Source organism: Enhydra lutris, unplaced genomic scaffold, assembly GCF_002288905.1.
Source record: "Enhydra lutris kenyoni isolate GAN:26980312 unplaced genomic scaffold, ASM228890v2 scaffoldscaffold3, whole genome shotgun sequence".
NCBI classification, from domain to species: Eukaryota; Metazoa; Chordata; class Mammalia; order Carnivora; family Mustelidae; genus Enhydra; species Enhydra lutris.
In genome coordinates, this window is record NW_019154087.1 from 38,973,354 (window position 1) to 38,987,290 (window position 13,937).

Sequence of the window (13,937 nt, forward strand, 5' to 3'; positions counted from 1 at the left end):
TAAAAGCAAAAATCTAAAAGGCCCCATTCATGATAAAAACTTTCCAACAAAGAAAACTGCAGACCCAAATGGCTTCCCCAGTAAATTCCATCAAAAATTTAAGGAAGAAATATACAAGTCTTCATGAAGTTTTATCAAAAATAGAAGAAGAAATAATATATCCCAGCTCAATCTATGAGGTCAAAAAACCTAAATACCAAATATTACAATACCAAATATTTTAAGAAAAATAAAACCATAGACTAATATCCTTCATAGACATGAAAACAAAATATTGTAAAAGGCTAATATATCATGACCACATAAGGATTATTCCTAGAATTCAAGGTTGGTTTACATTTAGAAATCAAGCAATGTAATTCACCATATTAGCAAAAGAAAATAAATTAATTTTTAAAAAGTATGAGTTTAAACAAGTACGGCAAAAGCACTGAACAGAATTAAATACTGGTTTATATTAAAATATCTCTGCACATTAGAAATACAAAAGTATCAACAAAGCATGTGCTGATAACATCTTTACCAATCACGAAACTTTAAATGTTTTCCCCCCATATAAAAAAACAAGCAAAAATGTTTGCTTTTACAACTTCTGCTCACAATTGTGTTGGAAGTCTTGGCCTTCACAAGGTAAACAAAAGAAACAAGAAGCAGAGTGACTGGAAAGGAAAAAGCGAAATCCTCTTTTATAGAGATCATATAATTATGCATATAGAAATTCCATGAAATCCTCAAAAAAAGAGAACCCTCCTAATCAGTGAATTTAGGCCAGTTCACAATCTAATGCGTAGAAAATAGTCAAGCAATTTTTAAAAGAGCTAAACTGGATTGCTCACACTATCAAATTTTAAATTTAATCTACACTAGTCAGAACAGTATAATACCGGTTCCAAATAATGTAAGAGTGAGCATTTTCTCCAAAAACAGAACACCTGAAGAAAAGTGTTGGCCCAGAAATCAATCCACACTGATTTTGGGTAAAAGCACTGTCAATTCAATGATAATAATAATAAAAAAAAACTTATTAGATTTTAGATTTATTTTATTTATTTATTATAGGTTTATTTTTAAAAGATACTGGAGCAAATAAATACACAAATTTTTATTTTATTTTAAAAGATTTTATTTATTTATTTATTTAACAGAGAGAGAGAGCAAGTAGGCAGAGAGGCAGGAAGAGAGAGAGGGGGAAGCAGGCTCCCCGCTGAGCAGAGAGCCCGATGTGGGGCTCGATCCCAGGACCCTGAGATCATGACCTGAGCTGAAGGCAGAGGCTTAACCCACTGAGCCACCCAGGCACCCCAATACATAAATTTTTAAAATGAAATTTCACCTCTAATACACTCTAAACTTAAGATTAATTTAAGATGGATCATACAGTAGATACTCAATAAAAACTAAATCATAACCTTCAAGTAGCAAACAGAGGATAGCTTCATGATCTTAAAAAAGATTTCTTTGATAGGACACAGAAAGCATGCACCATAAACAAGGTGATGCATTGAACCTTTTCAAAACTAAAAGCTTTAGCTTTTTTTTTTTAAGTTTTTATTTATTAATTTGAGAGAAAGAAAGAAAATGAGAGAAAGAGAACATGAAAAGGGGGAGGGTCAGAGGGAGAAGCAGACTCTCTGCCAAGCAAGGAGATCGATGAGGGACTCCAGGACCATGACCTGAGCCGAAGGCAGTTACTTAACCAACTGAGCCAAACAGGGGCCCAAAGCTTCAGCTTTTTAAGGACACAATTAAGAAAAGGAATAGCAAAGTCTGCACTGAATAAAAATAACAGGAATTTAGATATTGGAACAAATTACCCACCCAGAATATAAAATGAGTTCCTATAAATCAATTATAAAAAGAAAAATAATCCAGTTAATAACTTGGCGAAAGCCCCTTGAATAGACACATAACAAAGAGATACAAATGATACCCATGAAAGGTGTCCTACATATTCCGTTATCAGAGCAAAGCAAAGCAATTAAAACCATAATCAGATACTATTTCTCAGACATTAGAAGAACTAGAAATAAAACAACAACAACAACAACAACAACACTAAGTGCTGAAAGGGAGTAAGGCAATCAGAACTCTCACATACTTCCAGTAGAAATGTAGAATGGTACCACCACTTTGGAGAACTGTGTGGCAATTATGAAGTTGCAAGTGATGTGGGAAGCAAAGGCAAAATACATGAAGCTTCAGCTAAAATCCCCTTACAGCTGGCAGCCCTCGATAGGCACCTGAAACATGCAGAGTGTGACCTTCCTCAGGGAACTCAGGGCTGCCTTAGTGCCTTAATGTTTAAAGTAAACTTATCTTGGCAGCAACTGGCCCGGCAAGGTCCCGAAAGTCTTGCTTCCAGACTCCTTGGAGACTTGCGCTATTCCTAACCCCCACTAAGTTAAAAATATACAGTCAGTCCCTCCTCAAAATCTAGGTGCTTCTTCTGCCCACAGGTCCTGTCCTATGAATAGGGAAGGGGTTAAGGTCTAGGCAGGAGAGATAGGAGGCCCCTGACTTCCTGACTGGGCACCCGAAACTATTCCCTGGCAGGTGTAAATGCTGAAACAGAGTGGAACAAGGGATAAGGGAACAGACCAAGAATAAACCAAGACTAAACCAAGACTAAAAAAGAATAAAATGCTGATATATGTAATAACATGAATGAATCTCGAATCAATCTGTTGAGTGAGAGCTATGAAACAGAAAAGAGTACCTATGTTATAGTTCTATATACAATTATCAAAATCAGTGAATTGAACATTTAAGAACTGAGCATTTTGTTGTATGTAATTTACACATCGATTTTTTAAGCATAAGAAAAAGAACTTAATAAACTTGAAATCAAGAATGCTTGCCCCCTGGGGAACCTGGGTGGCTCAGTGGGTTAAGACTCTGCCTGCTGCTCGGGTCATGATCCCAGCTTCCCAGGATCGAGCCCCATATCGGGCTCCCTGTTCGGCGGGAAGCCTGCTTCTCCCTCTCCTACTCCCACTGCTTGTATTCCCTCTCTCACTGTGTCTCTCTCTGTCAAATAAATAAAATCTTTAAAAAAAAAAAAAAAGAATGTTTGCCCTGTTTTAGCAGTGAGTTGGTTTTTCTTAAATCAAGAATACAGTCTTTCCTTTTTGAAATAGAACAAATTTAATTCTTACATTCATCTGTGAAGCAGAGATGATTTCTAGGATAGAAAGTCAACTTAGTTCAGCTTGGTATTTACCAAAAATTTCATATGCCTGGAGCATGAAACAGATGATAAGAATACAGTGGCACACTAAGAAAACTTCACTGTTAGACTCAGGACTAAAATTTAGGTTTTCTAAAACCAAGTCAGTAATCTTTCTATACTTAACTCTGTCTTCATAATACATTCTCTTAAAACCACCTACACCCAATTAAATTTAGAGCTTAGAGTTGTTCTAATTTTAATGGGGGATAATGTTAAAGTACTGTTTCAACAATAGATACATTTACACACACACACATATATAGGTAATTGCATATATCCATATATATATTTACTGTTAAGCCAAAATATTAATAAAAATGGTTAAATATCAAGAATATGAATTTATTAAAAAGCAGCAACAACGAAAACCTAATACTAAGTAGCTGAAGAGCAATCCAACAATTATTATTCTTATTTTGTCATGACAAAACCCACTTATTGTAGAAAATGAAAAGCGAATAATATTTCCCCCATCTTGTAGAGTTAAAGAAGAATGCTCATTCTACTAAAATGTTGTAACATATAGATATCATCAAAATATGACAGTATTCTTTCTGTAAGATTTACTTTTCTTAAGCAGCAGGAAATGGTTCATGTAATAACAACCCCAATTAAATAAATGTAGCTTAAATTTAGAGATATATCAGCTGCTGACAAACTCTCATTAGTAATAAATTTAGGAAATGGCCAGATGTAGTAAACAAGTGTTATAATCAGAACAAAAATAGCTCACAAAACACTCCACTTTCGTCTGAAGTATTCTTAGTAACTTTGATGCATAACTTATTACACCCAACTCCTTCATTAGTTCTATCATTATTGTTCAGTTCTCAAAAGTTAAATCATAAATTGAAAGATAACCCTGTGGAAATGGATTTAATGTATAATTTGTAATAATAAATCAATAAATTGAAGAAGGTGTACAATACTTAACTGGGTAGGACTATGAATCAAAGCTAGATACACCATTACTAAAGTTGTAATAAGAGTACTGATTAGAATGACATTTTACATTTGTCCTGGGCAACTCTGACAAACACAAAACCACCTTTCATTAATATTCTTGTCTCAGACCTTCATTTAAAAAAAAAAAAAGGAAAGAAAAGACAATTTATTCATATATTATTGTTCACACAAAATGAGAACACTTGCCTTTAGAGTTAGAAGAACTCTTTCTTACAAAACAAGAACACCCAACGTTAATTCTCAAACTTTAGAAATTTTGTATGCCATGACTTAGAGCCACATTCCCTTGGAGTCCTTTAATACTTCATAATAAGCAGTTCCTAAATTTAAGAAATATGTTATAAATGTGTCTGCTTCAAATTTACAGTGAAATTTTAGTTTTAAAGTATGTATTTGATAGATTAGAATTTATAATTAATTTAAATTTAACTAGATGCTAACAACACACCAATAAAATTAAGAAATTACCTCCATGGGTAGTTACAGTTTGTTACTGATCTTACTGTATGCAAATCTGTGTATCACTGGCTAAATTAAAGAAGCAGAAAAGGAAATTACTGCTTGAAGCATTCCTATGAATATAGGCAAAGAAATTCTCCAGATTTTCATTGAAAATGTCAATAAATAACCTTCCTTTAATTTTATCAGTGCTTCTGCCTTCAAATACCAAGAGATAATAATCTCTCTCCCAAATACATCTAGCCTAGTGAACACAGTTTCTATCATATTTTCATGGACCACTTTCTTCTGAATCCGATTTAACTATTCCTTTGAGAACCATAGGCAGGGTAGCATAGAAAGGGGGTAGTTTGTCCAATGGCTGCAGGTTTGAACCTGAGATTTTTTTTCTCATCCTGTTCTATCATGTACCACTCGTATGGTTTTAGACATGTCTTTTGATCTCACCAAGCTTCCGTTACCTCCTCTGTATTCTTCTTCCAATGATTACATGGCTCAGGGCCTATGGGACCACTTTATACAATGAAAAGTCACATATTGGTAAAAATTGGAATATTATTATCTCAAGAAACCAGAGCTATTCTTTACCAATCCTATGCTTAATTTCCATTTTCTCTTCCCAAGGCAAAAGACTGGACTCACCTATTCTTGTATGTCTTTAATCCTTACTCTTACTCTACGCACTAGAAAGTCTTCTGTGTGGCTCCTCTGTTCTAGAAACTCTCAGGGGACAGATCTTAGGCCAAAAGAAGGACAGATTAACGATGATTTGCCTTCTCCAGACAATTATAATGATTGTTAGCTCATTATGCACTGATTCTGTGCTAAGCATTGCATTGAGTGGCACATAATTATATTAATCCTGTTTAATTTCTCGAACAACCTGTGACATTGTGATTCATGATACCCATTTTACCAGGAAATCAAGTAACTGGCCAAGGTATTTCACTGAAAGCTGACAGATGCCATTTGAATCCAGACTCTTTAAGTCTACAGCTTCAGCTAAACCCTTTCCCTCAGGATAACCGATCTCACCTAGTTAGATTCTTAATTTTTGTTAACAATAGAAGTCAACTTCTGTGACATTAGGAAACTAGTAGAAACAGCCAACACAGAGCTTGGTTTCAAAAGAAAGCAGCCATATTTGCAAATGCACCGCTTGTCTTCCCCTGTGGCTTCTATATATGGAGCAATCAGAGTATCTGTAAAGTTTAAGCAGCAACATAGTACTTCCAAAAAAGTAACAGTTTTACAAAACAAAGTCTGTTGATTTAGTAGACGATTTAGTTTATCAACTAAAAGAATAGCTTAACAATTGACTGTACCATGAGGAATAATAACATTACAATAGTTTCCAATATAATGCTTTTCTTCAGGCTATTTTCATAAACATGGTTAAATTCTGCCAGATTTTCCCCACACCCATTCCTACTGGGTTATGATGAGTCACACATTTTAAAGGAAAGTACAAGGTTTAAAATTCTTTTTCATTGTATGTTACACAAAGTGCTAACACTATTAGTACTCAAAATAGACCTGTAATCTCATTAGAAGCAACAATAGCAAACTCCTCTATCTTTACTTTTTTTTTTCTTTCAAGCAGAATGTTAATTAAAAAAAAAGTCATGGGTCTCTCTTACCTTAATATCCTTTGCACATGATGTATACTAGACGCTAACATGTGGAAACCTCTGTGGGTTTCTCTTTAGGCTGTCTCCAAATATTCACTTATTTGCAGAAGCAGAGAAACGGGAGCTTAAGAGGGGCAGAGGGAAAAAGCACCCTTACAATGGCCCTGCCATTATTCTCTCTGTGAATGCCTAGCAACAGAAGCCCAGAGACCAAGAAACTAAGATGCCTGAGGGCACTGACCCCAGCCCGCCTCCTGTCCTTTCAGTGTTGCATTTGATCCTAGATTCTTACTAAAAAGTTTTATCTAAGCTGAAGGTTTAGTCACCACCGGTGATTAACCTCTTCCAAATAATGCAAGGCTAAGACTCTTCTCAATATTCTTGATGGCAATATATTTTGTTAATTAGTAATATTTAAGCCTGTATTGAAATGGGCATAATCTATAAACACAGTTATAAAGACTTAGACTTTTAATTTGATCCCATTTAGAAACAAGAAAAACAGTAATGGAAACCAGAGTAAACTGCTCGAGTTTTTTGGTCACACCATTATTGCAGCCTTGAGCTGCATTCCTGAGAGCATTTCATAGTCAGCCACACCTCAACGATAAGTCTATTCTAATTCTTTGCTAGAGCATTCTATAGTTTCTTGTACAGCTCCTGTAAGTGGGTGGAAAATGAGTTCTTGGAAGTCTGCATCTCAGACAGAATTTTTCTAGAACATAGATTTGAGTCAGCTGAATCCCTTCATGCAGTTTCTGCCTGTTTTAGCATTTGTCACCTTTCTTTTGAGTAAACAACACTTCTGCAAGCCAGTGGGAAGACCTCTGCTTTGTTGTCTTTTAAATCCTTCAGGACTTGTCTTGCATAGGATAGGTGATCAATAAATATATGGTGCCTGCCTCTGTAGCTAAAAGTAGTAGCAGCTTTGACGTAAGTTTGAGTTCTTCCTCATACATAATTTGCTCCCTTAGAGATTTTTCGCTCCAACCAGCCAAGACCCCCCCCCCAAGGAAATACATTGTTCATTGTTGAAAAACAGTCTCCAGATTTTAGGGCATTTACATATGTCTGTGTGAAACATTTTTGAAAGTTTAGATGCATGTGGATGGAAATGTCATTGTAACTAAATTTCAGTGGGTTTTTAGTGTCTGCTTTTGAGGCATGTATTCCATTAGCTACCTAGCTTTTAGGAAGTAGGTAGAACCATAGTATACTATCATTAATCTCTCACATGAAGCAGTTAAAAATTCTATCACAAAATTCTATAAAAATACGTCATGAAGAGTATCGCACCCAGCTCTCCTCTATGCTCCACTAGCCTAAGTCTGGGTAGAAAACTCCTGAATTACCTTCTAAATATATTATCTCATCAGATAGATGAATGAATTAAATCGTGAATCATAAGTAAATAAAATATTCCTGCTTTGACACTAATGTCTGACTTAATTACATTGTAAAATAAAAAATTATGCTTGGATGAATATAATTCCACATAAAATTTAAAAAGAGGCAAAGGCATTTGAAACAATTGTTCACTCTAAGAAAAATATAAAATTATTTTCATAGAAATATATAAACAGAAGCATGGGAACTCAACAAAAATATTGTGTGAGCATGATGCACAGTATTGGGCATGACAAAACTGAGGCTCGACTGTTCAAATTATTCTAGTAAAGTTAGTATCTTATTGAAACTTTTAAAAAATGAAAACAATATTTTTACATAATTTAGTATACAGCATATTATATGTAGTGTCTATGTATTGTTATGTATATACTATGTCATATCTATGCATAATATTTACATGTATACATGCATAAGATACTATGTAACATATAGAATATATAAATAATTATGTGTGTGTGTATATATAATATATATATTTGTAATGGGAGAGCAGAGCATGTGTGTGTGTGTGTGTGTGTTCTAAAAAACTGTTATGTAAGGTGAAGGAATAAAACTTTCATTAAAATATATATATATATGTATATATTTGAGAGAGAAAGAGAGAGAGCATGAGCAGTGGGAGGGGCAGAGCGAGAGGGAAAGAGAGAAGCAAACTCTTGGCTGAGTGCAGAGTTTGACAAGGCCTTTGACAAGGCTGGGAGAGATCCCAGGTGGAAAGACTGTGACCTAAGCCTAAATCAGACACTTAACTGATTTAGCCACCCAGGCACCCCAAGGAATAAGCATTTTAAAGAGCCAAAAGAAAGTAAAGTGACATGGGACTCAATTAGACGTTACTTTTCTTACATATTCATTTCCGTAAATTTATGTGCATGTGTGTGTATGTATGGAGACAGAGAATCTCCTTGTGGAAAATTAACTTCATGAGTCAAAATTTTTCTCTTTTTATCTGATCACTGTATCTCTAGAATAATTGTGAAAGCAATTTTCAAAAGTAATGTCAAGTTAGGACACCTGGGTGGCTCAGTGGGTTGTCTGCCTTCTGCTTAGATCATGATCTCGGGGTCCTAGGATCAAACCCTGCATTGGGCTCCCTGCTCAGCAGGGAGTCTGCTTCTCCCTCTCCCTCTGTTCTTACCCCTCTCTGCACACCCCACTCCTGCTCATGCTCTCTCTCTCAAATAAATAAATTAAAAATCTTAAAAAACAAAAAAAATAATGTCAAGTTTACTGAAGCCTTCTCAGTCCCAAAATACCACTTTGTCTACTGCAGCCAGGGGTAATTTATGTAAAATGCTAATCAGATTATGTGTGTTCTCCCATTTGTTAAATTCTGGTTTTTGCCATTGAGCCTAAAATGTAAACCAGATTCTCAGACCCTAATGATCTTATTTCAGTCTCACCCGACACCACTCCCTTCTTTGCTTACTATGTCCCAGTCATGCTGATGTTCCTTCAGTTCACAAATTTGTTACTTTGTCATTAAAAAGTAATGACAAAGTACTTTGTCATTTGGGACCCCTTGTCTAGAAAGGAGGCTCCTTGTCTAAAAATCTGTCTTCCTGTCTTCCCAAGGTTGTTTTCTTCTTACGATTAATTCTCAACTTATATAGTTCCTTCTCCCCTACAAGTATCTCCTGCAAATATGTATTTCACAATTAGTTGTTCATTTACTGTTCATTTCCTTCCTACCACGGATCACAATTAGCTGTTATTTCATTTATGTATTTGTTTTCAATCATTCTCCCCCAAATGAGCCACTAAATTCCGTGATGGCAAAGGAACATGTTAATCACATTCATTTATTTTATCTCATTGCCTAGAATGGTATCTAACATATGGTAGGTTTTTAATAAGAATTGTAATTGAGTGGATGAAAAGTAACCTCCACATACCCATAGTTCTTTATATGTATTTCTCTTTAAAGGTTCAACACTTTCTACTCGTGTTAGAGCTATCTGGAATGTAACTGTAACATAAAGTCCTCAAGGGTCTAGGGCAAGATGTCCTCTTTTCCATTTCCATAGCACAGATCTGCAGTGTGCTGTGGAAGATGCTGTGATATGCTATGGAGGGGTTCCCCTTCAGGAATAAAGACTTCATTCCCCCGACTGCTGGAAGACAGGCACCACCTTTCTCTGGGAATTCTCTCAGCTGAAAAGAACTGTCTTGCTTAGTGATGTACCTCCTTCCAGCGCTAGCCTGCAACAAGTGACCAAAGTTGAAATACAAAGATTCAGGTTCCTCATGCTGATGAGGGATAATTCTGAATGGGGTTGACCTAGGTCTTCACTGGGATTAAAGAACAGCTAACTTGTCCCTCAGCCCACAGCAACTCCCTCAACCTTCTGTAAGTCAGGAACACTCTCTAATAAATTTCTTTGGAAGTAATCTCCATCGTATAATCTGTTTCCTAGAGATGTTGAACTGTAAATCTGCAAATATTTATTTCCCCTTTTCCATAGCAATAGAACCCCTTATTTTTAGATGAAAGAAGGCCACATGTCCTAGTATTCCCTGCAGGCAGTTGTGGCCATGTGACTACATTTAGCGGGTGGTAAGCAGAAATTGTGTGTCCATCTGCCAGAAAATGTTCTTAAAATAATGTATTTGCATCTCTCTTTGCTCCTTCCTCCTTACTGGATGGAATACCAGGAGTTCTGGCAATCACCCTGACTCATGAGAATAACTTGGAGACAAAAATCCATGGGGGCAAAGCTTTAGCATGGAAAAACCTGGGTCGTGGACATTGCGATAGATCACTCCAGTGCTGGACAGATCATGTGCAGACTTCCCGAATAGAGAGAAGATTAAAATTAAACTTCTATCTCGTTTAAGCCACAGTTAATGGGGAATTCCAGTGATTGGCATCCAGCCTAAATGCTAACTAACAGAATAAGTGACATAGAGCTTCAGATGTTGTTTCGAAAGTTAAATAAATAAATAATCACAAGAAAGTTACCATTTTTAGGCAAATTTTCACTGTGAATATGATTAAGAGACAATGGGAGAACAGAAGGAGGCAAAGATACCTTAACAATGGGACTATTCTATGAATGGCACCTTAACAATTTATATCCGAAGGCAGAAAAAGAAAGCAATAGAAAATGTTATGCTTTGATTTAAATGACCTTAAATAGGACTATTAAAAAAATGTATTCTCTTCCCAATTCCCTAATTCCTCTCTTTGCTTGAATCTCTACCATTAACATGATTTTATACCTTCTAAGATATATTCGGTAAGGCCTAAAAAACTGGGGTATTTTATACAATCCTCTAAAAGGAGTACTATTAAAATGGTTCAACTTTGGAAAGAATAAATCATGCTAAAAAAGTTGACATTTCTCTCTGCACTTGGTGAAAAACAATAGATTCCTAAGAAACTAGTGTGCTAGTTAAATAGAACTCAAATACAACTTTTCATCTGACAATAGAAGAAAAAGAAAATTTGATACTGCAGCATGATTTTATTTATATTAGAAATTTCATTGTGATAAAAATATGTCATTATACAAGGGGAGAAAAAATAGTCCTGGGTGTTGACTCTGGAGCTGGAACTCAGTCAAATCGGAGTTCAAATACCGCCTGTAGCATCTATTTGCTGTATGATCTTGGTGAGCTTCTTCAAGTACCTATATCTGAATTCTTTTACCTCTTAAATGGGATGTACATGACAGTGCTTTCTTTACTTATCAACCCTATAATAAATTGACTTGGATCTTTCGGCTTTTCCCAATTCTTGAGATCATACTACTTATTTAAAAAAATAATGAGGTTGGCATAACCCATCTTTTCAAATTTGTGTCCCCAAACCCCAGTGAAAACACACATGATATTTTATATTTAAAACATATATGTGAAGGTGGAAAACTAATTCCAGTTGTGGGGAATTGATGTTATGACAGTCAATGTCAGTCAGAGATCAATCTACATTAAGAAAAGTTTACATGTGTGACTTGAATACATTTGAATTTTTAAATCACCTCTTCCTCAAACTTGAAGGACATAGGAAAGTTTGCCATCAGTCAGCATATGATTTTTGGAAAGGAGAGGAGGGTTAATTAAAGTTGTTTCCTTTGTTCTGTTCAGTTTCAATAATGTACACTGGAAGGTGACATAAAGTCATATTTTTCTGGTGTTTGATAAATGAGGCCATCAGCATCAAATCATTTTCTACATTTTCTACACCAAGCAGTTTGCTACTGAAGAATATTTAATAAAGGAAGGCCAAACTCAATGCGTACATGAGGCAAAAGAGAGATGCTATCATTGATTTTGAACTAAAAAGGGAGAGAAAATTTTAATTTTTATAAAAATGCGTGTATAAGCTTGAGGGAAATATATTAAGGAAAAATCGAAGGCTTTGTAAAAATTTGGCTAAGTGTTCCTATGACCTAAATCAAATGCTGTTTTGTAATTGCATTACAATAATGTTGGAACTAAGACTAACATTCCTAATTGTAATATGTGAAGTAAATGGTTATTTGAAAGGACACTGGGCCTCCACTTATGCCTGCTGGGATCATTTTCATTTTTTATGTTGTTATCACCTGGGCTGCTTTTTCTATTTTTTTTTTCTGAAGCAATTTCGCATAAAGTTTAAATGTGCCTAAGCTATACGTATATAAGCTAAGCCCTCTATGATAACAAAAAATAGTAAAACAACAGATCTATGATTTAGGTGATACTATAATGAATTAGTTATATTAGTAATAGCAACAATTAAAATAATACTAATGCAATTATTTGGGGCATCTTCATTTAAAGTCACATAGAGGATAGAATTTAATATGCTTGTAATTCTCTAATTTAGTATTCAAGAAGATGAAAACATTTTAATAATAAGACGATTCAAGGCGTGGGTGTCTGGGTGCTTCAGTCAGTTAAGCATCTGCCTTCAGCTCAGGTCATCATTCCAGGGTTCTGGGATTGAGCCCCTCATCGGGTTCCTTGCTCAGCTAGGAGCCTGCTTCTCCCTTTATCTGTTACTCCCCCTGCTTGTACTCTCTCTCTGTCAAATAAAGAAATAAAATCTTAAAAAAAAAAATTCAAGGGGAGACTACATGGACAGTAAAATTGTTATTACTCTTTAAGAAGTGCCATTGAGTTTAAGTATTGGTGCAAACAAATGGCAAATATCTCAGGAATGTACCACACCATAAGATTACATTTGGGTCAAAAGTTATGTTTTAAAATAACCTCTTCAGACAGTTAAATCTTTTATTTTTTCATACTTTATAATGAATTTCTTAAGTAAGATCTCCATGACAATCAAGAAATGACCAATATTTTCCTGTGAAAAGGGTGAATGATGAAGACATTTTGGAGAATATACCAGACAGGATGGAGCACTTTAGGCCTATGGGAAACAGAGAGTACAAAATGGAAGTGGGCATCCAAGTATTTAAAATACTGGCATTTTAATTAATTTTATTTTATCTATAAATATAACCTATAAATATAAAATATGTCCATAAGTATAACATGTAAGTATATATTATGTATGTTACATAGAATATAATATATTAATTATTAAATAAAATAATATAAATATAATATTTATAAATATTAATATACAAATTTTTGTAACAAAATTCTATGGCTATGCAATTGATAGCATAAAAGATATATCTAAAATCTGAAACCAAATCAACAAAGTTAAAGGCAACCTATGGAATGGGAGATGATATTTGCAAATGACATCTCCAATAAAACGTTAGTATCTGAAATACATAAAGAACCTATCAAACTCAACACCAAAAAAACCCAAATAATCCAAATAAAAAATGAGCAGAAGACATGAATGGATATTTCACCAAAGAAGGCATCCAGATGGCCAACAGACACATGAAAAGATGGTCAAAGTCACCTATCATCAGGGAAATGCAAATCAAAACTACAACGAGATATCACCTTATACCTGTCAAAATAGCTAAAATTGACAATGCAAGTAAGAACAGATGTTGGCAAGGATGTGCACTGTTGGTGGGTTTGCAAATTAGTGCAGCCACTGTGGAAAACAGTATGGAGTTTCCTCAAAAGGTTAAAAACAGTATTTCCCCATGATCCAACAATCACACTATTAGGTACTCACCCAAACAGTACAAAAACATTAATTCAAAAGGATATATGCATCCCTATATTTATAGCAGCATTATCCACAATAGGCTAGAAATGGAAGCAGCCCAAGGTTTCCATCAACTGATGAATGAATAAAGAAGATGTGGTATATACATACACGA